This window comes from Ornithorhynchus anatinus, chromosome 8 (assembly GCF_004115215.2).
Source record: "Ornithorhynchus anatinus isolate Pmale09 chromosome 8, mOrnAna1.pri.v4, whole genome shotgun sequence".
NCBI lineage: Eukaryota > Metazoa > Chordata > Mammalia > Monotremata > Ornithorhynchidae > Ornithorhynchus > Ornithorhynchus anatinus.
In genome coordinates, this window is record NC_041735.1 from 6,080,542 (window position 1) to 6,102,496 (window position 21,955).

Sequence of the window (21,955 nt, forward strand, 5' to 3'; positions counted from 1 at the left end):
CATCTGTCCCAGAACGCCCCGCTCTCCCTCTGCAATCGTTCTGGTAGTGAATCCAGAGAGTTTTTTTGGTAGAAATACGGAAGTGGTTGACCAACGCCTCCTTCCGCACAGTAAATTCAAGTCTCCGCCCTCGACTCTCTCTCATACCCAGCGTTGGTAAGTTTTGACTTGTAGCAGATGGCCTTCCACTTGCTAGCCACTGCCCAAGCTAGAAATGGAATAGATAGGCCTCTGCTTGACTCCCCCTCCCATAGTGGAGACTGGTAGAGGACTGGAAACTCTCCAGGTGCGACCCCGAGACTGGGTCCTTCCACTAAGGCCAGGCTTTTCTGGATTCTAAAACTATTCCCAAGATGCTAGGCACGCTAAGCATTCCAAAGGTTCTACCTGAGGCTGTAGCTGAACTCCTGAATCTCAGTGAAAAACTGTAGAGAAGGAAAATTAATGTCTGTATGTCTCAAAGTGTCTTCTAAATCATAGCCATTTTGTTCACCTGGATGTCTTTCAAAGCCATTATTAGCACCGACATGAATAAAAAGCTAATCCTAGTCAATAGATTAAAATGAAGAACGTTTTAACAGGAGAGCTGACCACATGAAAAGCCACCACGCAGTCTCTTTGTAATTCGGCGGCTCGGGTGAGCGCAGAAACCTATCTTAGAGCTTTACAAATCTGCGATAATTTCCTTCAACTTTTACTTTTATTGCCCTGTCGTTAAATTCACATCGAGTTCTTAAAACGAAAAAATGTTTAAAACAGATGTGGCCGTTAAAGTTACAATATGAATTTTTACTGCCCCGGATTTTTATGACGCTGAGAGAAATTTCAGCCACCGGGGTCAGAAACAAGGAAAAATGGGATCGGAATTCTAACCCGGAGAGTGGGGGAGGATGACCCCCAAAAAGAACAATGGGAGCTAGGGGACGTGTTTCATGAACTTTCATTTCCTCACCAGCGATCAATAATGCGAGATAATAAACTGCAAAATGCCTCACACCCTGCATTTTGCACCCAGGGGAGCAAGAGAAATCTGTATCGGATATCATAAAAGACTCAGAGACTACAGCTAACTGCACAGACAGAGAAGAAGGGATCCTTTTCTCGCAGTTAAGTCTCTTTATGGCTCCTTTCACCAGTCTCCTTCCTTTACTGTCACATCCTTCTGAGGGGAACTTTTCTATCGCGTTCATAAAGAGGCCCATAAAGCCTGACTTAGATAAAGCAATTTCCTATTGGCTGAAGCACTACGTGTTCGTTACTGAGCCGATTTGAAGTATTCATTTAAAGTGTCTGTTTATAGTGTTTCTCCTCCCAAATTCCTCCTTTGGGTATTTTGGGGGTGAGGGGTGGCACATTCAGTCTTTCAGGTCACTAGGAGATCATTTAGAAAATTACCGCTTCTTGGTACCAAACAGTGACTTAGTCGATCTATCAATCAGTGGCATTTATTGAGCTTCAACCATCTGCTGAACACTTGGAAGAGTTCAAAAATTTACCTATCCGTCTCTTGTTCCTGCTCTCGGTGAATAGTGTTGGTCTGCCTCTCCTTGAAGTCAGGAATCAATCTATCAGTGGGATTTTTTGAGCATTTACTATTCATTCATTCAATAGTATTACCTGAGTGCCTGCTGTGTGACCTTGGACAAGTCACTTCACTTCTCTATGCCTCAGTTACCTCATCTGTAAAATGGGTATTGAGACTGTGGGCCCCACATGTGACAGGGTCTCTATCCAACCCTATTTTCTTGTATCCACCCCAGTGCTTAATACAGTGTCTGGAAAATAATAAGTGCTTAACAAATACCATTATAATAATAATCATTATTACAGTAAACTCATTCTAACACATTCCAAGGAATCGTTTTGAGTTCAGTGTCCAGCATCTTTCTATTTTCTCCTTTCCAACTTTTCTTTGAGTTTTTCCTCTCCTAAATGTCTGGATTAGCCATATTTACCCTTTTACCTAAGGTAAAAGATTGCTTTCTGCTTCTCTACTTTGTTGGTTTGGATCGGCTCTCCCATGAACACTTCAAAGTCAACAGTTCCCACACATTTTCTGTCTCATTTCTCCCTTCGGCCTCTCTCAAAAATTTTGTCTTTATTTCTCTCTTTCTCCTCCCCAAAAGCCAGTACTTGTTTTTTTCATAGTAGCCCTAGGTGCACATTTCCCTGGTGGCGAAGCAGCATGGCTTAGTGGATAGAGCATGGGCCTGGGAGTCAGAAGATCATGGGTTCTAATCCTGGCTCTGCCATTTATCTGCTCTGTGGCACTGGGCAACTCTCTTCACTACTCTGTACCTCAGTTCCCTCATCTGTAAAATAGGAAATTAAGACTGGGAGTCCTATGTAGGACAGGGACTTTGTCCAACCTGATTTGCTTGAATTCATCACAGTGCTAAGTGTGGCGTCTGGTACAAAGTAAGTGCTTAAGAAATACCATCATTATTATTATTATTATCTTCCACCATCCCTCCTTTGCCTTCTGTTCTTGTTCTTTTCCCCTAAGAATATTTTCATCAGTCCCACTCCATTCAAACAACCACCTGTCCAATCCCTCCACTCATCCCTCCATTCATCTATCCATCCACTCATCCATCCACCCACCCACCCATCCATCCACCTACCAAAGCATCCATCCTTCCATACATCCATTTATCCTTTCACCCATTCAAGAGCATGATCTAGAGAAACAGTGTGGTCTAGAGGAAAAAGCACAGACCTGGGAGTCAGAAGATCTGGGTTCTAATCCTGGCTCCACCACTTGTCTGCTGTGTTACCTTTGGCAAATCACTTAACCTCTGTGTGCCTTAGTTGCAGGTATGCAAAATAGGGATTCAATACTTGTTCTCCCTTCAACTTAGACAGTGAACCCTATGTGAGACCTGATTATTTTGTATCTCCCCAGTTTTTAGTACAGTCCTTGGCAAATAGTGAGTGCATAACAAATGTATTTATCATTATTATTATTATTATTGTTATTATTATCTTTCTCTTCCTAGTAGCTCCTGCTGATCTGGGGAATACCAACAAAGAAATGGTGAGACAAAACTACGTCATAAACACTGCTCGGGTTTTAGACTTTAGGCCTCATTGATGCTTTTTCTCTCTGGCAGTGGTTACTACCACTATTACTAATAATAATAATTGTGGTATTTGTTAAGAGCCTATTATGAGCCAGACACTGTACTAAGCACTAGGGTGGATACAAGAAAATTGGGATGGACACAGTATCTGCCCCAGACAAGAGTCACAGTCTCAATCCCCATTTTACAGATGAGATAATTGAGGCACAGAGAAGTCTTTCTGAGTCCTAAGCCCGTGCTCTACCCATCCACCCTAGTGTCTAGTACAGAGCATGACACATAGTAAGTGCTTAACGAATACTTCTAGACGGCAAGCCTGGTGTGGGCAGGGATTGTCTCTCTTGCTGAATTGTACTTTCCAAGTGCTTAGTACAGTGCTCTGCACACAGTAAGCACTCAATAAATATGATTGAATGCATGAATGAACCATTATTATTGTTATATTATTATTGTTATTGTTCTTATGAACTTTGGAAGCTTTTTTTCACTTGGAGGATTCTACATGTTCTATAAAAACCTGGGGAAATATCCTCTTCTGAACCTAGACCATTTTTTTTAAAATGAGCCTCCAGAAATAAGCCCTCCGCAACTTCTGGGTATTTACTTGGGCTGCAGTTCAATTAAATTCCTACCACGTGCTTTTTGAGACTTGTCTCCTGTCCAGCTCCACGAGAAAGACAGCAGAAAATCCATTCCCATGACATAAAAGGCTCCCAGCAAGATTGACCCCAACAAGTCCTCTCCTCTGACTTGGTCCCACTGTGTGTCCCTCAGAGATCTCCATCCAACTGGACACAGTCCCGGAGACCTGAGAGGGGGAGTGTGATGAGGGTCGAAGGTCAGAGTTGAAGAGTTCGAGCCCAAAGCGATCCACCAACATTTCTGAACCCAAACAGAAACCTGAGAGAATGTTTGTATCAGCGAGTAATGACTTAACTTTTTGGCAAATCCAGAAAAAACTCTCTTTTCCTGTTCAGAGCGCCCTTCCAAAGAAAAGAAACACAAACCTGGTCCCCTTTGTAGCTGGACTCAGACACCTACCACATGGTGAATAACCTGGGAGTTCTGCCTGGAGCAGGCATCTGGGGTACCTTTAAGGTGCAAAAGCCAGGGAGCATTTGCATCCCTCAGGCTGTGAAAGGTCAACTGCAACAGAAGAGAAGCAGAGAAGCAGTATGGCTTAGTGGATAGAGCACTGGCCTGAAAGTCAGAAGGACCAGGTTCTAATCTAATCTAATCATGGTGTCCAAGTGCTTATTATGTGTCGTGCACTGTACTAAGCTCTGGGGTAGATACAAATAAATGGGGTTGGACACAGTTCCTTCCCCACATAGGGTTTACGGTCTTAATCCCTGTTTTACAGGTGAGTTAACTGAAGTCCAAAGAAGTTAAGTGACTTGCCCAAGGTCACACACATAGCAGAGCTCTATACCAAGCTCTCGGAAGAGAACAATACAACGATATAACAAACACATTCCCTACCCACAATGAACTTACAGCTTAGAAGAGAGACAGACATTAATATAAGTAAATAAGTGCTGTAAATCCTTCTACTGAAGCACTAACTCCCGTTTTTCTTCTTCCTCCTATCTGAAAATTATTCTATCGTCTGTCTCTTCCAGAAGATTATGAAAGCCTGGAAGGCAGAGATCATGTCAACTACCTCAATCGTTATTCTCCCAAGTGCTCTGTAGAACATTCTGCACACAGTAGGAACTCACTGATTACGGTTGGTTGATTGATGGATTGATTGATTTTTTAGGCATTTCCTCCAATCTCCAGGGCTTCAGAGGGTAAAGAGCATGGCCTAGTAGATAAAGCACAAGCATGGGAGTCAGGAGGGTCTGGGTTCTAATCCCAGCTTTGCCACTTGTCTTCTATGGGACCTTGGGCAAGTCAGTTCACTTCTCTGTGCCTCAATTACCTTATCTGTAAAGTAAGGATGAAGACTGTGAGCCCCTTGTGGGACAGGGTCTGTGTCCAACTGGATTTGCTTGTATCCACCCCAGTGCTTAGAACAGTGCCTGGCACGTAATAAGTGTTTAAGAAATATCACAAGCATTATTATTACTAATAAAGACAATGTATTGGGAGTGATCTCAGTTGGATGTCAGTCTCAAGGTGGGATACTGAAAATCTGCCAGTCTCTTTCTATTGGCATGGAGAGATGATTAGGGTCAGGCTATGGTGAGGTATGTAGCTTTCCAAAACCAGAAGTCCTAAGCAAGGGCAAAATTGTTTGGATTCACCAGGAGAAGAGAATGATTGAGATTATTTAACAACTCTTTTTGAGTATCTAAAGTGATTTTTAAGATGCTACGATGCTGGTCTCTCTGTCCAGAGGAGTAAATTGGAGAAGATTCAAGTTGAAGCAAGAGTTCAGCAAAGCAGAAGGGAAAACTTCTTGAGCGATGGAGTGATTCACCAATGAAACAAGCCCCTTCTAGAATTTAAACTTATTGTGGGCAAGGAACACGTCTGCCAACTCTGTTGTACTGTGCAATGCACCAAGCGCTTAGTACAGTTCTCTGTACCTGGTAAGCGCTCAATAAATATAGATGATGAGGATGATGATGATGATGATGCTGATGATGATGATTATGATGGTACCACTCTTAGAGACAATTAAAGAGAGCACGGAATGGTCAAGTCCTCCATTTTGGCTGATTTAGCTACTCACCACCCAGCAAACATATCTCATAGGGCAGTGTGGTCTAGTGAGAAGAGCATGGGGCTGGGAGTCAAGAGGATCTGGGTTTTAGTTCCAGGTCTGCCACTCGATTTCCGGGTGACCTTAATTAGGTCACCTAACCTCTGTGGTCCCCAGTAAAATGAGGTCAGATAGATTGTGTGTGCAGTGTGAGGTGGGATCTGTGTCCAATCTGATCATCTTGTATCTACCTCAGTGCTTTGCAGATAGCGAGTGCTTAGTGAATACCATAATTATTAGAACTGTTTGAGGTTCCCTGCTTTTTTGCTCAACCAAGGCCTCTGAGTGGTCTTACCTTGTCTTATGCCGTTGAGTCGACTCTGACCCATAGCGACTCCATGAGCACATCTCTCCCAGAATGCCTATCCTCCATCTGCAATCGTTCTGGTAGTGTATCCATAGAGTTTTCTTGATAAAAATATGGAAGTAAAATCGAGTCTCCGCCCTCGACTCTCTCCCATGCCGCTGCTGCCCAGCATGGGTGAGTTTTGACTTGAGGCAGATTGCCTTCCACTCGCTAGCCACTGCCCAAGCTAGGAATGGAATGGGTATGCCTCTGCTTGACTCTCCATCCGGTAGCCGAGACTGATAGAGTGCTGGGAACTCTTGAGATGCGACTCTGAGAGGGACTTTGAGTGGTACCCCGGCAAATGAAGGAAGAGTTGAGGTTCCCTTTGGGTTGTAGATGGTGTGGCTATTTATGAGCCGTCAACTGGATCCTGCTTTTCACTGGTTCAACGTGACCTTACAGAAAGAGCCCGGGAGCCAGAAGACTTGTGTTCTAATCCTGACTCTTCCACTTGCCTGCTGAGTGACCTTGAGCCAGTTTCTTAACTTTCCTTATCTCACGTTTTTCATCTTTCCCCCTCCTACTAAGACTATGAGCCCCATGTAGTACGGGGAATGTATTTAACCTGACTGTCGTGTATCTATTCCAGTGCTTAGAACAGTAAGTGCTTAAGAAATGCCAGTATTATTATCATTTTTATTTCCAGCTGAACCAGAGTCAGACTGATTTCAGGACCCCCACGCTGTGTGTTGAGACCCCCCTCCACACACACACTCCAACTCCGGTCTGGACTGAACCAATCGCCAAGACACAAATTGATGAAGCCGGTGCTGAAAGGTTAGTTCATGCCTTTCCCATTACTCACCCCAGCAGGCACTGAAGTCAGACCAATCCCACTGTAACACTAGCTAGATGCTCCTGAACCTTACAATCTGGCCCCGTGCCCAAGAACACGCTTACAAAAATAAAGCCTGAATACACTGTTCCTTCATTTGCAAACCACTAACTCCAAGGGTAATTTTTTTTCCTTTCCTGAATCTCCTAAATGCTCACTTCTCTTTGGCCGTCACTTTATCTCCACCACCCCCATCTCAGGTACTAAGGCGGCAGAGAAGCAGCATGGCCTAGTTGAAAGAGCATGGGACTGGGAGTCAGAAGACCTGGGTTCTAATTGCTGCTCTGCTCTGTGACCTTGGGCTAAGTCACTTATGTTTCCCTTGCTTCAGTTCTCTCAACTCTAAAATGGGTTTAAAATACCTGTTCTCCCTCCTACTAAGATTGCGCACCCCATATAGAACAGGGACTGTGTCCAACTGATTAGCTTGTGTCTACTCCAGAGCTTAGAGCAGTGCTTAATAATGTTGGCATTTGTTAAGCGCTTACTATGTGCCGAGCACTGTTTTAAGCGCTGGGGTAGACATAGGGGAATCAGGTTGTCCCACGTGGGGCTCACAGTCTTAATCCCCATTTTACAGATGAGGGAACTGAGGCACGGAGAAGTTAAGTGACTTGCCCACAGTCACACAGCCGACAAGTGGCAGAGCTGGGATTCGAACTCATGAGCCCTGACTCCAAAGCCCGTGCTCTTTCCACTGAGCCACGCTGCTTCTCCAAGCACTCCATAGTGCTTGACACATAGTAAATGCTTAACTAATGCCATCATTATTATTATTATTATCCCGTGTTGGTCACCTCTCACACAGTTCAAACAGCTCTTGGGACAGCAAAATGCCCAACTTCCCCCATCACCCCTCATCTTCCCCGGCGGCATAAAAGTCTGTCTCAGAAAAGGGTCAGGGTGCTGCTTGCTGCCCTTCATCCTGAGGTATTATCGCCTCACCCTTCATCCAAATAATAATAATAATAATTCTGGTATTTGTTAAGCGCTTACTGTGTCCCAGGTACTGTACTAAGCACTGGGGAGGATACAAGCAAATCCATTGGACACAGTCTCTGTCCTTCATGGGGCTCACAGTCTTCATCCCAATTTTTCAGATAAGGAAACTGAGGCCCAGAGAAATGAAGTGACTTGCCCACGGTCATACAGTAGACAAGTGGCAGAGCCAGGATTAGATCCCACCACCTTCTGACTCCCAGGCCTGTGCTCTACACTATGCCATGCGATTTTCCATAATCATTGCACCCCATCTCTACTAATTGGCCACGGACAATGGAGTGAATTATGGTTGAGCAGCTGGCAGAATCAGACTCAAAACTGAATTCGAGAGGTGACTGGGAAAGAAAACACCCCCTATGGCAGACCTTTCTCATTTTTATTTGGCATCTAAGCCTTTAGAAATAGTCAAGCCCTTTCTAGTTGGGGGGGAAGCAACTCTTGCTTTATTAATAGGGTTTTGAACTGGGCATTCTATTCCCCCAAAGACCTGACCAGTTCAGAGAAATGTAGCCATTCCTCCATGCTGCTTTCCTACCTAATTACATTGTGCCTACATTTCACGGGTATTTCGTTGCTGAATCAATCAGTGGTATTTATTGAGTGCTTGCCAAGTACTGAGCACTGTAATAAGCACTTGGGAGAGTATAATGTAAGAGTTGGTAGACACATTCCCTGCCCACTCCAAGCTTACAGTCTAGAGAGATGAGTTTACATCCTGAATCATAATTAGCTTAAGATCCCCTAAGACCTCCAGGTCATCTTGGAAAATTCCCCAGAAAGGGGATGTTGATCACCTCCCATTCCATTCTTATCCCTATAAACCTCTTCCCTGCTCCTTATCCCCGAACCCCTTCACTCCTTCATCTCCCCTTCCTCCAGTCAGCCGGGCTTATCATTTTCACGTCGGCATTGCCAATCCTCAATATCAGAACAGCCGGGACTCCCCTGTTTTGGCTACTTCAGATTGAAGGGTACAGTTGCCCTTGGTGTGAATGAAACTCTTAATGCCCTACCGTGCCACCCCCTGTAAGGTAATAATGATAATCGTGATATTTGTTAAGTGCTTACTATGTGTCAACTACTGTTCTAAATGCTGGGTTAGATACAAATCAGTCAGATTGAACACTGTCCTCCTCCCACATAGGATTCAAGGCCTAGGTAGGAGGGAGAATGGATATCAAATACCTGTTTTACATATGAGGAAACTGAGGCCTAGATAAGTGTGACTTGTCTAAGGTCACACAGCAGGCAAGTTTTAGAGCTGGATTTAGAACCTGGGTCCACTGACTCCAAGGTTCTTTGCATTAAGCCACTGCTGCTCCTCAGGTGATCAGAAAACTCGAGTTAAGAAGAATAGTCCGGAGACATAGTTCTGAGGTTCTGCCCTTCTCCATTTTGGGATTCTTTGGGACATTCATTCATTCACTCAATCGTATTTATTGAGCACTTACTGTGTATAAAGCACTGTACTAAGTGATTGGGAGAGAACATTATAATAACAGACACATTCCCTGCCCACGACGAACTTAGAATCTAGAGGGGCAGAAAGTCATTAATATAAATGAATAGATAGATGAATCAATAGATGAATAATATAAATAAGATAAACTAATAGATAAACAGATAAACATGTGCCTAATTAAGGAGTGTGGCCCATTAAAAGGAGCCTCATGTGAGACAGAAATTGTATATGACCTGATCCTGTATTTACCTCAGAGCTTAATATTTTCCTTGGAACCGAATAAGCACTTAACAAATACCACTTTATTCTTATTAATAATAATAAGTATTATATCATTATTATATTGTAGAAGATCAAAAAAGAAAAAAAAATGGTCTGGTGGGATTATGGGGTCTTTTGGAGTTTGGGGAGAGAGAAGGACCGCAATTATAAAGGGAGGGGATAGCTTCTGAGAGCCAGCAGGCCAAAAAGCAGCCATTTTGAACCTTTTAGCCCACATTTAGAAATTCGCATTCTTGGTCAGAGACCTGGAATGAGAGAAGCTGGGTGTCTAGTTCACAAATCCATAGGGGACACCAACAATCAATAGCCTGATGGTATTTATCGAGGGCTTACTGTGTGTAGAGCACCATACTAAGCGTTGTTTTCAGCGCCCCTTGGAGTGGATGCTAGTGGGTGGGAGGTGTGTGCATCTCAGTGAATGGGAGGGAAGGGGGCTGAAGAGAAAGAGAGGAAATGGGGGAAGAGAAGAAAGGGGATCATGGCTGCCTGAACCCCGGACCCTGACTTCCCTGGACAAAGAAAGAATCCAAGTCCAATCTCTACCCTCTCTTAATAATTGTGATATTTCTTAAGTGCTTACTATGTGCCAGGCACTGTACTAAGCTCTGAGGTACATACAAGATAATCAGATCGGACAAAGTCCGTGTCCCATAGAGGGTTCACAGTCTTAATCCCCATTTTACAGATGAGGGAATTGAGCCCCAGAGAAGTGAAGTGACTTGTCCAAGGTCACACAACAGATGAGTGACAGAGCCAGGATTAGAACCAAGGTCCCTTCTGTGACTCCTTGCCTTGCTCCCTTTACTCACTACCACCACCCGCTCCCGGCCCCACAGCACTTACGTGCATATCCAGAATTTATTTATTTTTATTAATGTTTGTCTTCTCCTTTAGACTGTAAATTCATTGTGGGCAGGGAATGTGTCTGTTATATTGTTATATTGTACTCTCCCAAGCCCTGAGTACAGTGCTCTGCACACAGTAAGGGCTCAATAAATACTATTGATTGATTGATTGATTGATAAGCTTCTTGAGGGTCAGTGTAGTGTCGACCAACTCTATTGTTGATGATGATGGTATTTGTTAAGCGCTTACTATGTTCCAAGCATTGTTCTAAGTGCTGGGGTAGATACAAGGTAATCATGTTGTCTCAAGTGGGGCTCACAGTTTTAATCCCCATTTTACAGATGGGGTAACAGGCACAGAGAAGTTGAGTGGATTGGACTCTGCACACAGTAAAAGCTCGGTAAATCCCTTTACTCTGCATCATTCAGCGTGGCCCTTTTCCCCTCTCCTCTTTCCCTTCAAAAGTCCTCCTCCCTCTCAAGTGGCCCTTTTCCACCCGTGAAGTGAAAATAGAAAACCCTGCTCCCTTTCTCTCCTGCCAAAAATAGCATCTTTAAAAGGCTGGAGTTCCTTTCTAGAGGGCAATATAAAAATTCAAGATATTCCGATGATGATGATGATGATGGTGTTTGTTGATGCTGATGTGATTTTAGCTGACCACATGTGCTAAAGCCAAAGAACGTGTATCATTAAATGGAATGGAATCGGAGAAACCGAAAAGCAATTTTGCAATTGTTAAGATCTGTTGAACCCGAGAAATAACCATGCTAGCCAGAAAGACAGGAAGGCAGGAAAGAAGGCGGGTAGGCTTATTTGGGCTCTTTTAACAATTTCTTCTGTATGACCAGAGGTGTGGCTTTTATAGACAACTCATAAAGACAACCCTATAATTTACATGACATGTTATTAGGCAAAAATGGTGTGGAAACAAGGATGAAGCCCAGAGATTTTTTCCAGAAGAAGTAGCATGGCCTAGTGGATAGAGCACAGACCAGAAAGTCATTCAATCAATCAATCAATCAATCAACGGTATTTATTGAGCCCTGCCTTTTCCTCTGCTCTTCCTCCCCTCTCCATCAACCCTACTCCCTCCCTCTGCTTTACCCCACTCCCCGCCCCACAGCACTTGTATATATATGTACATATTTATTGTTCTATTTATTTTATTAATGATGTATGTATATCTATAATTCTATCCATATTGTTCTACTGATGCCTGTCTACTTGTTTTGTTTTGTTGTCTGTCTCCCCCCTTCAAGACTGTGAGCCCATTGTTGGATAGCGATTGTCTCTATTTGTTGCTGAAGTGTACTTTCCAAATTCTTAGTACAGTGCTCTGCACACAGTAAGCGCTCAGTAATTATGATTGAATGAATGAATTAATTAATTGAGTGCTTGTTCTAAGCACTTGAGAGAGTACAGTACATCAGAATTAGCAGACATCTTCCCTGTCTTTAATGAGCTTACAGTCAAAAGGGACAGACATTAATATGAATAAATAATTTATTATAAATAATTTAAAGGTATGTACATAAGGGCTGTGGGGTTGGGGTTGGGGTGAGTCACTTCACTTCTCTGTGCCTCAGTTCCCTTATCTGTAAAATGGGGATTAAGACTGTGAGTCTCATGTGGGACACGGATTTTGTTTACCCCAGTGCTTAGTGCATTGCTTGGCACATAGTAAATGGTTAGTAAATACCATAAAAGGGCAGGGAGAGAGAAACATAGAGAGAAGAAGAGAGACAGAGAGAGATTGAGAGAGGAAAAAAGAGTCAACCTAAGGCATAAAGAGAACAAACTCAGGGCTGAAATAGCAGATCCCGAAGCTATAGGTTCTTCTTTCAATGCCCATGGAGATGAAATTCAGCAATTTTCATTCCTCTGAGCTCCCAAGAACATAGATACCAGAGGGGAGAGCGTCTGTGCAGATAAGAGATAGGCAAGGACTCCCTCCTTTTTTTTTGGTACTTTTTTTTAATGATACTTGCCAAGCATTTACTATACCCCAGATATTGTACTTATCACTGGAGTAGTTACAAGTTAATCAGTTTGGACACAATCCCTGTCCCACCTAGGACTAACAGTCTTAATACCCATTTTATAGATGAGGTAACTGAGGCCCAGAGAAGTGAAGAGACTTGCCTAAGGTCACCCAGTCAACAACCTGTTGCTCTCTAGACTGTATGCTCGTTGTGCGTAAAGAGTGTATCTTTTTATTGTTCTATTGTACTCTTCCAAGCATTTAGTACAGTGTTTTGCACACAGTAAATACTCCATAAACATGATTGAATGAATAAAGTGGTAGATGTGGGATTAGAACTCAGGTTTTCTGACTCCCAGGGTCATGCTCTTTCCCCTAGACCACACTGCTTTCCACATTCAGTAGCGTGAAGACATCAAACAATAAACCCAAGTTCTCCTATGGCTGAACTTGTCCCATGGTCCCTTGGCTTAGACACCCCACAACTGCATTTGTGGGGACCCAAGCCATCAGCCAACCCAAGGCTTCCAGCCCGATTGTTTCCTTCCCCATTATAGCAACGTGACAAAGCGGTGGAAAAGCTCAGAGCTTGCAAAAACCCTGGAATCAGATCACCCTGCTGGCAAATAGCCCCGGCCCTAAAATATTCCTACCACAGCTTCATTACCTAGTCAAGATTCAGTCTGTCTCAGACCAGTCTCTCGATCAGCCCGTTTCAAACACGCTAGAGAAGCAGCTTGGTCTAATGGATAGAGCACGGGCCTGGGAGTCAGGAGGACCTGGGTTCTAATCTCGGCTACTCCACTTGCGTCCTCTGTGACCGTGGGCAAGTCACTTAACTTCTCTGTGCTTCAGTTGCCTCATCTTTAAAATGGTCATTCGATACCTGTTCTCCCTCCTAGTTAGACTGCGAGCCCCATATGGTACAAGGACTGTGTCTGATCTGATTAACTTGTATCTATTCCAATACTTAGAAGAGTGCTTGACACGTAGTAAGTGCTTAAATATCATAAACTACAAACAAATGACACAGCTGACCCCGGGGAAGAATAACTAGGCCACGGCAAACCCTTGTACAAAAGTGCCATTGGCTTTGAATTGACTCCCAGCTGTCACCATGGTGAAGGTCCAGGAGCATCTCTCTGCTCTGGGGTGGGAGGTCAGATTGAATCACGGGGTAGTTGATGCCTCTTAAACCTAAGTTCCTGTTCCTGGGATCTGGAAGGAATAATATTTGTGCTACTTGTTAAGCACTTAGGAAGCCCTGGGGTAGATACAAGATAGCCAGGTTCCACATGGGGCTCACACTCTAAGTAGGAGAGAGAACAGGTATTGAATCCCCATTTTGTAGATGGGGTAACTGAACCACAGAGGAATTGAAATGACTTGCCCAGGGTCACACAGCTTGGTACGTGATGGAGTGGAGATTAGAACCCAGGTCTCCTCACTTCCAGTCCTGTGCTCTTTTCACTAGGCTCTACTGCTTCTCCCCGTACTAAGCATTTGATAGAGTAAAATAGAGTTGGTTAGACCCAATTCCTGCCCCTGAGGAGCTTATGGTTTAGCAGGGAAGACAGGTGCTAAAATAAATTAAGGATAGGAGGAATTAATAAACTCAAGTGTTATGGGGTATAGGGGCCAAGGGGGAAATGTCACACTCAAATGTTTAGGTGACCGTAAACCATTCAGGATCCTATAAGCCAATCAGACCCAAGGATTGCTAAGAAAAATCATTAGTGGCATTTGTTAAGCTCTTAGTATGTGCCAGGCACTGTACTAAGCACTGGGGTTGAAACCAGGCAATTGGGTTGGACACAATCCCTGTTCCACAATGGGCTCACCGTCTTAATCCCTATTTTACAGATGAGGTAACTGAGACCCAGAGAAGATATGTGACTTGCCCAAGGTCACATAGCAGACAAGTGACAGAGCTGGAATTAGAACCCAGGTCCTCCTGACTCCCTTGCTCTTTCCACTGGACATTTTGACATGGCCCTGTACCCTTCATATGCTAGTCACCCTTCACCCCCCATCCTAGGACCACTCCTGAGGGCTTTCTGCCCATAGAGGTCAAGGAGAACTGGGCCACCTGAAAGTCCCCAGTTCGGCGGGCTCAAGCGAGAGTTTCCAAGGTCGTGCCTGGCCCTCCCGCTTTGATTATCGGGACTCCAAGCCTTCTGAAGCCCTGATTCTGCCAAAGGAAAGTCACTTGGCAAATGTTCTGAAGAGATCCATGGCAGAGCAGAGTGTCCTTGGCACTCCCTCCCACATCAGGCAATTCCCCATCAGCAAAGCGCTCCACTTTTTGCTTCGTTTCCAGTTGGCCTTGTGGCAGCTGAAACGGAGCCATTCCCAGGCTCCTACTGGTTGGGCTTTGCTTTCGGTGGGGCCCATTGGAAGCCAAGTCCAGTCACATCTGATCAATTTTGGAAAATGTCAAGCGGGTGGCGTGGATTTTCTCAATGTCTGCTAGCCAGGCGAACCCAGCACTCTCTTCTGAGTAATAATAATAATGATGGTATTTGTTAAGCGCTTATTTTGTGCCAAGCACTGTTCTAAGCTCTGGGATAGATACAAGGTTATCAGGTTGTACCACATGGGCCTCACAGTCTTCATCCCTATTTTACAGATGAGGTAACTGAGGCCCAGAGAAGTGAAGTGACTTACCCGAAGTCACACAGCAGACAAGTGACGGAGCTAGGATTAGAGCCCACAACTTCGGGCTCCCAAGCCTGGGCTCTTGCCACTAAGCCACGCTGCTTCTCTGTATTTTGGGTAGCCAAAATGAGCAGCTTAGTAAGGTAACTTCGTGACTTTGGAAGGGAAAAGGGAGGTTCCAATCTGCAGCTTGTCTTTTCTAGGTGATAGCAAAAGGAATGGCATTTTTTGAGCATCTGCTGGGAGAAATGCACTGTACTAAGCTCTTGGAGAAGCAGCGTGGCCTAGTGGATGGAGCAGGGGCCTGGGAGTCAAAAGGACCTGGGTTCTAATCCCCACTCTGTCACTTGTCTGCTGGGTGTCCTTGGGCAAGTCATTTCATTTCTCTGTGCCCCACTTCCCTCATCTGTAAAATGGGGACTAAGACTGTGAGCCCCATGTGGGGCAGGGACTGTGTCCCACCCAATTTGCCTGTGTCCACATTAGTGTTAAGTACAGCGCCTGACCTGTAGCAAGTGCTTAACAGATACCATCGTCATCATGACCCATGTGGGGCTCACAGTCCAAGTAGGAGGGAGAAGAGGCATTGATCCCTGTTTTAGAGCTAAGGAAACTGAGGCACTGGGATATTAAGTGACTTGTCCAAGGTCACGCAGCAAGCAATTGGCAGAGCCAGGATTAGAACCCAGAGTTTCTGATTCCCAGGCCATGCTCTTTCCACCATTACTACTTCAGCCACTAGTACTAATGCTATAACTATTATTACTTCTAATTAATAATAATAATAATAATTGTGCTACTTGTTAAGCACTTACTATGTACCAGGAACTATATACTAAGCTCTGGGGTGGATACAAGCAAATCAGGTCAGACCCAGTCCCCGTCCACATGGGGCTCACAGCCTCAATCCCCATTTTACAGATGAGATAACCGAGGCCCAGAGAAGTTAAGTGACTCGCTCAAGGTCACACAGCAGAGCCGGGATTAGAACCCATGACCTGTGACTTCCAGGCCAGTGCTCTATCCACACAGCATTACTACTACTATTAACACCACTGTCAAAGGAGGCCTTAAAATACCCTTTTGACCTGGAGCCATGCTTGCCCATCCTACCCATACTGAGGGACGAGTTTTCTCGTTCTATCTTTCACCAAGAAACTCATCCTTTCGATAAAGAAGGAATCAGAGATAATATTTTTCCTCCCTCTTTCACCTTCCACTTGGCAATGCTCTATTCACAATTCAGGTAGAGATGCTGGGAGGGGTGGGCTTCTCACCGGAGAAGACGCTTTTTCCAGCCTTGTCATTTTTAATCAGCGTTTCTCTCTGAACAGATAATTGTTCTCATTGATGGACATACACGCTTTGATCCTCTTGAGTTAAAAATCATGGGTGTCTATTACCCACAGTGATTGAAATTAGCTATTAGCTGTTGTCTTATCACTGGGAACACTTCTCTAGATTTTCAACACAGAGAGGGAACAACTTCGCCTAAGGGAGCAAATTACTTGCTGAATTCAGAATGCTTCAAGGCTTTCAGAAAACTCTGTTTTAAAAGCACACAACTTTGCTTGATGGACAGAGCTTTAGAAACAGAAGAGACAGTAACAAAGAAGAGTAAATCTGTCCGTCAGCAACCCGTCCTAAGGAAATCTTGCAGGATCAACCAATCAATTATTGAGCACTTTCTTATGTGCGGAGCACTGTACTAAGCATTTGGGAGAATACAATATAGTGGAATTGGTAGACATGTTCCCTGCCCACAAGAAGCTAGGCCTTGTGGGGAAAGCCTGAGCTTGGGAGTTGGATGATCTGGATTCTAATCCTGGCTCAGACACTTGCCTATTGTGTGACCTTGGTCAAGGCATTTCACTTCTCTATGCTTCAGTTTTCTCAACTGTAAAAGGGGGATTTGATACCTGTTCTCCTTCCTACTTAAACTGCGAGCCTCGTGTGGGACAAGGACTGTATCTGATCTAACTAATTTGTATCTACCCCAGTGCTTGGCACATAGTAAGCACTTAACAAGTACTATAATTATTATTATTATCTCAACAAACTCTGTGTGGGCAAGGATTTTGACTAACAATGATAATTTTAAAATAATAATAATATTTTTGAAGTGACTACTATGTGGTAAGCACTGTTCTAAACGTTGGAGTAGATACAAGTTAATCAGGTCAGACACAGTCCCTGTCCCGGTCTCCCAACTCTTTACTCTCCCAAGTGCTGAGTACAGCGCTCTGCACACAAATACCACTGATTAATTGATGGGATGAAAATTTGCTTTCTAGTTGGCTTGATCTGGGAATTATTTTTCTCTGTAGTTAGCAACAATTAAATCAAACTCATCATAATTCTTATTTGGAAATCATTTTTGTGTTTCGCTCTCCTGTTAAATTGTAATGTCCCTGAGGGCAGGGGAAGTGGGCCATGCTTCTGTTGAACTTTCCCAAGTGCTTAGTACAGTGTTTAGTGCTAAGAAGACACTCATTAAATGCCATTAATTGATCATATCTTCTCTATCAAATCTGTATCCATTCTGAGGCTAATCTTCAAATAGTTATTATCCATTTTGAGGCTAATCTTCACATAATTATTCAACACCCTTTTCATGAGGAATATGAAAATGCTTCGGCCCCATACAGTCAATGAATCATATTTACTGAGCACTCACTGTTTGAAGAGCACTATACTAAGTGCTTGGGAGAGTATTCATTTATTCATTCATTCAATCGTATTTATTGAGTGCTTACTATGTGCAGAACACTGTAGTAAGCACTTGGAAAGTCCAGTTCGGCAATAGATAGAGACAATCCCTACCCAACAATGGGCTCACAGTCCAGAAGGGAGAGACAGAAAGAGTTAGTAAACATATCCTCTGTCCACCTAGAGCTTACAGTCTAGAATGAGAGACAGACAACATAAATAAATAAATTTTGTGTATGTACTTAAGTGCTGTGGGGCTGAGGGAGGGGTGAATAAAGGGAGCAATCCAAGTGCAGGGGCATTGCAGAAAAGAGTGGGAAAAGAGGAAAGGAGGGCTTAATCCATGGAAGGCCTCTTGGAAGAGATGGGCCTTTAATAAGGTTTTGAAAGTGGGGGGAGTGAGTGTCTGTTGGATATGAAGAGGGAGGGTGTTCCAGGCCAGAGGCAGAATGTGAGTGACAGGTCGGCGGCAAAGTAGTCGAGATGGAAGTACAGTGAGTAGAGCGGCATTAGAAGAGCAAAGTGTGTGGGCTGGGTTGTAGTAAGAGAATATTGAGGTGAGGTCGGAGGGGACAAGGTGCTTGAGTGCTTTAAAGCCGATGAGGAGGAGTTTCTGTTTGATGCGGAGGTAGATGGGCGACCACTGAAAGTTCTTCAGGAGTGGAGAAACGTGGCCTGAACGTTTTTGCAGAAAAATGATCTGAGCAGCAGAGGGAAGTGTGGACTGGTGAGGGGAGAGCCCAAAGGCAGGGAGGCCAGGAAAGAGGCTGATACAGTAATCATGGCGGGAGAGGATAAGTGCTTGGAATGATGTGGCAGCAGTTTGGATGGAGAGGAAAGCACAGATTTTAGCGATGCTGTGAAGGTTGAGCCAACAAGATTTAGTGACGGATTGAATATAGGGGTTGAATGAGAGAAAGTTGAGGATAGCGCCAAGGTTACAGATTTGTGAGACAGGAAGGATGTTTCTGCCGTCTACAGTGATGGGAATTTTGCCATACGAGGTCGCTCTCTTTCTTTGAGCCTGTCTTTTGGTATTCCAATCTTTGAGAAGTCTTTGCTTAAGGACAGTAGCTCCTCTCTCCTTATTTCTAGCTGACAGAGTGGTCCATCTCTTTCCGTGTGTACTTCAGAGAGAAGCAGCATGACCTGGTTAAAGGACCCAGGCCTGGTAGTCAGACGATCTGAGTTCTAATCCTGACTTCCCCATAACCTGCACTGTGGCCTTGGGCAAGTCTCTCATGTTCTCTGTGCCTCAGTTTTCTCATCTGTAAAAGGGCAATTAAATACCTGTTCTCCCTCCTGTTTAGACTGCGAGCCCCATGATGGACAAGGACTGCATCTGACTTCATTGTTTTCCATTCACCCCAGTGCTTGGTAAGCAGTAAGCACTTAATAAATACCACAGTTATTATTATTAGATTATGTCTGCTTAAGCGCAAATGATTTTGCCCTTCAGTGGACAAAAAGGCTGATTTCACTGGAGTGAAATCCTCTCCCGGCTCTCTAAATTCAATGTGTTTCACGTAAAATGTGCAAATTTGGACTTTCAAAGAGATGACTTCAAAGCGAGCGACGTCCCCTTGGCAACTCCCAATGAGTCTGGCGCGGCTGGACCAACCCCCTCCTCCAACTCTCTTTCTCCCCCGCCCCTCTCAGCCCCATTCCATCTGACGAGAGACCAACTCGGTGAGAATGATTTTGAAAATTCTCTACCGGGCGAGTCTTAGTTCCGCTCATAAATCACCGCGACGGAACGTCTGAAACCCCGTTTCTAGGCTGTATTTAAATTCCACGGAAAGGACGGGTCTGTCCCCGGTTTTCCCATTAGGCATAATGTAATGTAGGGGGAAGTTAAGGGAGTTCAGAGTTCAGGGTGTAAAACCAGCTGAGACTCATGGAGCTAAACTCAAGTTAGGCAAATGGGACTTTGGTAAACGGATCATCTGTAACTAATGTACCGGGGATAATATTAGTGGTCGTCACCAAGAGGCGAATCCTTTTTCTTTACAATAACTCACTCCGACGCGGGCAGGTGGGTGACACTCATAATTGACAAAAGGGGGGTAAGTCTAATTTCAGGTAAGGGGAAACACTGAACAAAAATAAACAGTGAGCCCCGTTTTCTCACCGCTGCTGAAAGGAGAGGAGATAGAAGCTAGGAAATAGAATTCTGCATCTAAGCCCGAAGCTGAACATGGAACCCCTCCTTGGGTGGAGATGAGGGAATGGCTGTCAGGGAAAGGGAAGCAGCATGACCTAATGGAAAGCGCGTGGGCCTTAGAGTCAGAGCTGGGTTCTAATTCCAGGTCTGGGAATTAGACCTGGGTTCTAATTCCACATGCCTGCAGTGTGACCTTGGACAAGTCACTTCACTTCTCTGGGCCTCAGTTACCTCATCTGTAAAATGGAGGTTAGGACTGTGAGACCCATGTGGGTCAGGGACTGAGTCCAACCCGATTAGCTTGTAACCACCCTAGCACTTAGAACAGTGCTCCACACATAGTAAGCACTTAACAAATGCCATTATTATTGTTACTATTGTTATTAAATGCCAAAAAAAATAAAGGCAATTAGCAAAAACTCTCCTCTGTGAATCCACAGAGCACTGCGTTAACTTTCCTGTCATTCATTCATTCAATCATTTTTATTGAGCACTTACTGTGTGCAGAGCACTGTACTAAGCGCTTGGAAAGTACAATTCGGCAACAGATAGTGACAATCCTTACCCAACAACAGGCTCACATACTTTGGAGAGCAGTAGGAGACTAAGGGGGCACTATGGAGGCGGCTTCTCTTATCTTTATTTAGACAGAGCAAGCATCACCTCGAGACCAGCAGGAAACATCAGTCTGTCCACCAATATGGCGGTCAACGGTCAATCGCTACATCAAGGTTTGAGATGGATCCTAATAGCAGAGGAAGTTGTACATTTGCAGTTCACCCTACGGGAATTCAGTATGGCGAATAAAGAGAAATACAAGTTGAAAATCGTCATTTTGGCATGATTGGTAAAATCATAACATTCTAGTCGGTCTCTGGAGATTTTAGAGGAATAAAATGTTGGATGCCTCCCTCCCAAATTTCCACATGCTTGTCCCCGGCCAAATTTCGGTGTGTTTCACAGCAACGGCAATTTTAGGGTTGGAAGTAGGAAGTAGGTTGGGGTAGGAAAGATTCATTCTTGTGGGAGGACTGAAAAATTTGAAGAGTAAAAATAGCCCCAAATTTTTGCTCCTTTATTTCTGTATAGCCAGATGTGTCCTGGTACTGCTGGAGTTCTTTTCGTCCTGCTCTTTCGAGGATACACTTTTGTGCTGAGGGAGGAAAGGCTGAGGAATGAGAAGCGGGATAAATCAGTTAACCGACGTCGTGAGCCGGCTCGCCTATGGGGGAGGGCTTTATTTTGTTGCATTGTGTGAAAGATTGGAAGCCATATGGTTTAAGAACAGCTTCAATAGTATCAGTAGCTACTCCTCTCAGATTACTTTTTACTGCCTGCCTAATTTGGGGCTCTAATGACTAACATGCACTTTGTTTATCAGTTACAAATGTTCTGAAATCAAGCATATTAGAAATATTGGTCCTCCTGCTTAAGGACAATGAATCTTCAATATTAGAATGAGAGGCCCCTTGATGAACACTGTTTCACCTCTAGGAACTCGATCTAAATAGTCTCTTGATTTCTGTGTTGGCATATATGTTCATTTATTCATTCAATAATATTTATTGAGCACTCACTGTGTGCAAAGCATTGTACTAAGCAACTGGGAGAGTACAATATAACAACAGACACATCCTGCCACAACAAGCTTATAGTCTACAGGGGGAGAGAGGCATTAATATAAAGAAATACATAGGTAAACAAATTACAGTTATATACAGATTTGTACAGATGTGCTGTGGAGGTGGGAGGGTGGATAAATGAAGAAGCAAGTAAGAGTGGAGCAGAAGGGAGTGGGAGAAGAGGAGAGGAAGGCTTAGTCAGGCAAGGCTTCTTGGAGGAGATTCAAAGTGATTCATTTACAGTTTACAAAG

At 44.1% G+C, this 21,955-nt stretch overlaps 1 non-coding gene across 1 annotated transcript; it reads right to left on the reverse strand.

Annotated features, from left to right (window-relative positions):
- Window positions 1-6,284: 6,284 nt before the first annotated feature.
- LOC114813984 lies at window positions 6,285-6,422 on the reverse strand. The gene has a single exon (XR_003761728.1). It is a non-coding gene; the product is annotated as a small nucleolar RNA SNORA7 (small nucleolar RNA).
- Between the last annotated feature and the right edge of the window lie 15,533 nt (window positions 6,423-21,955).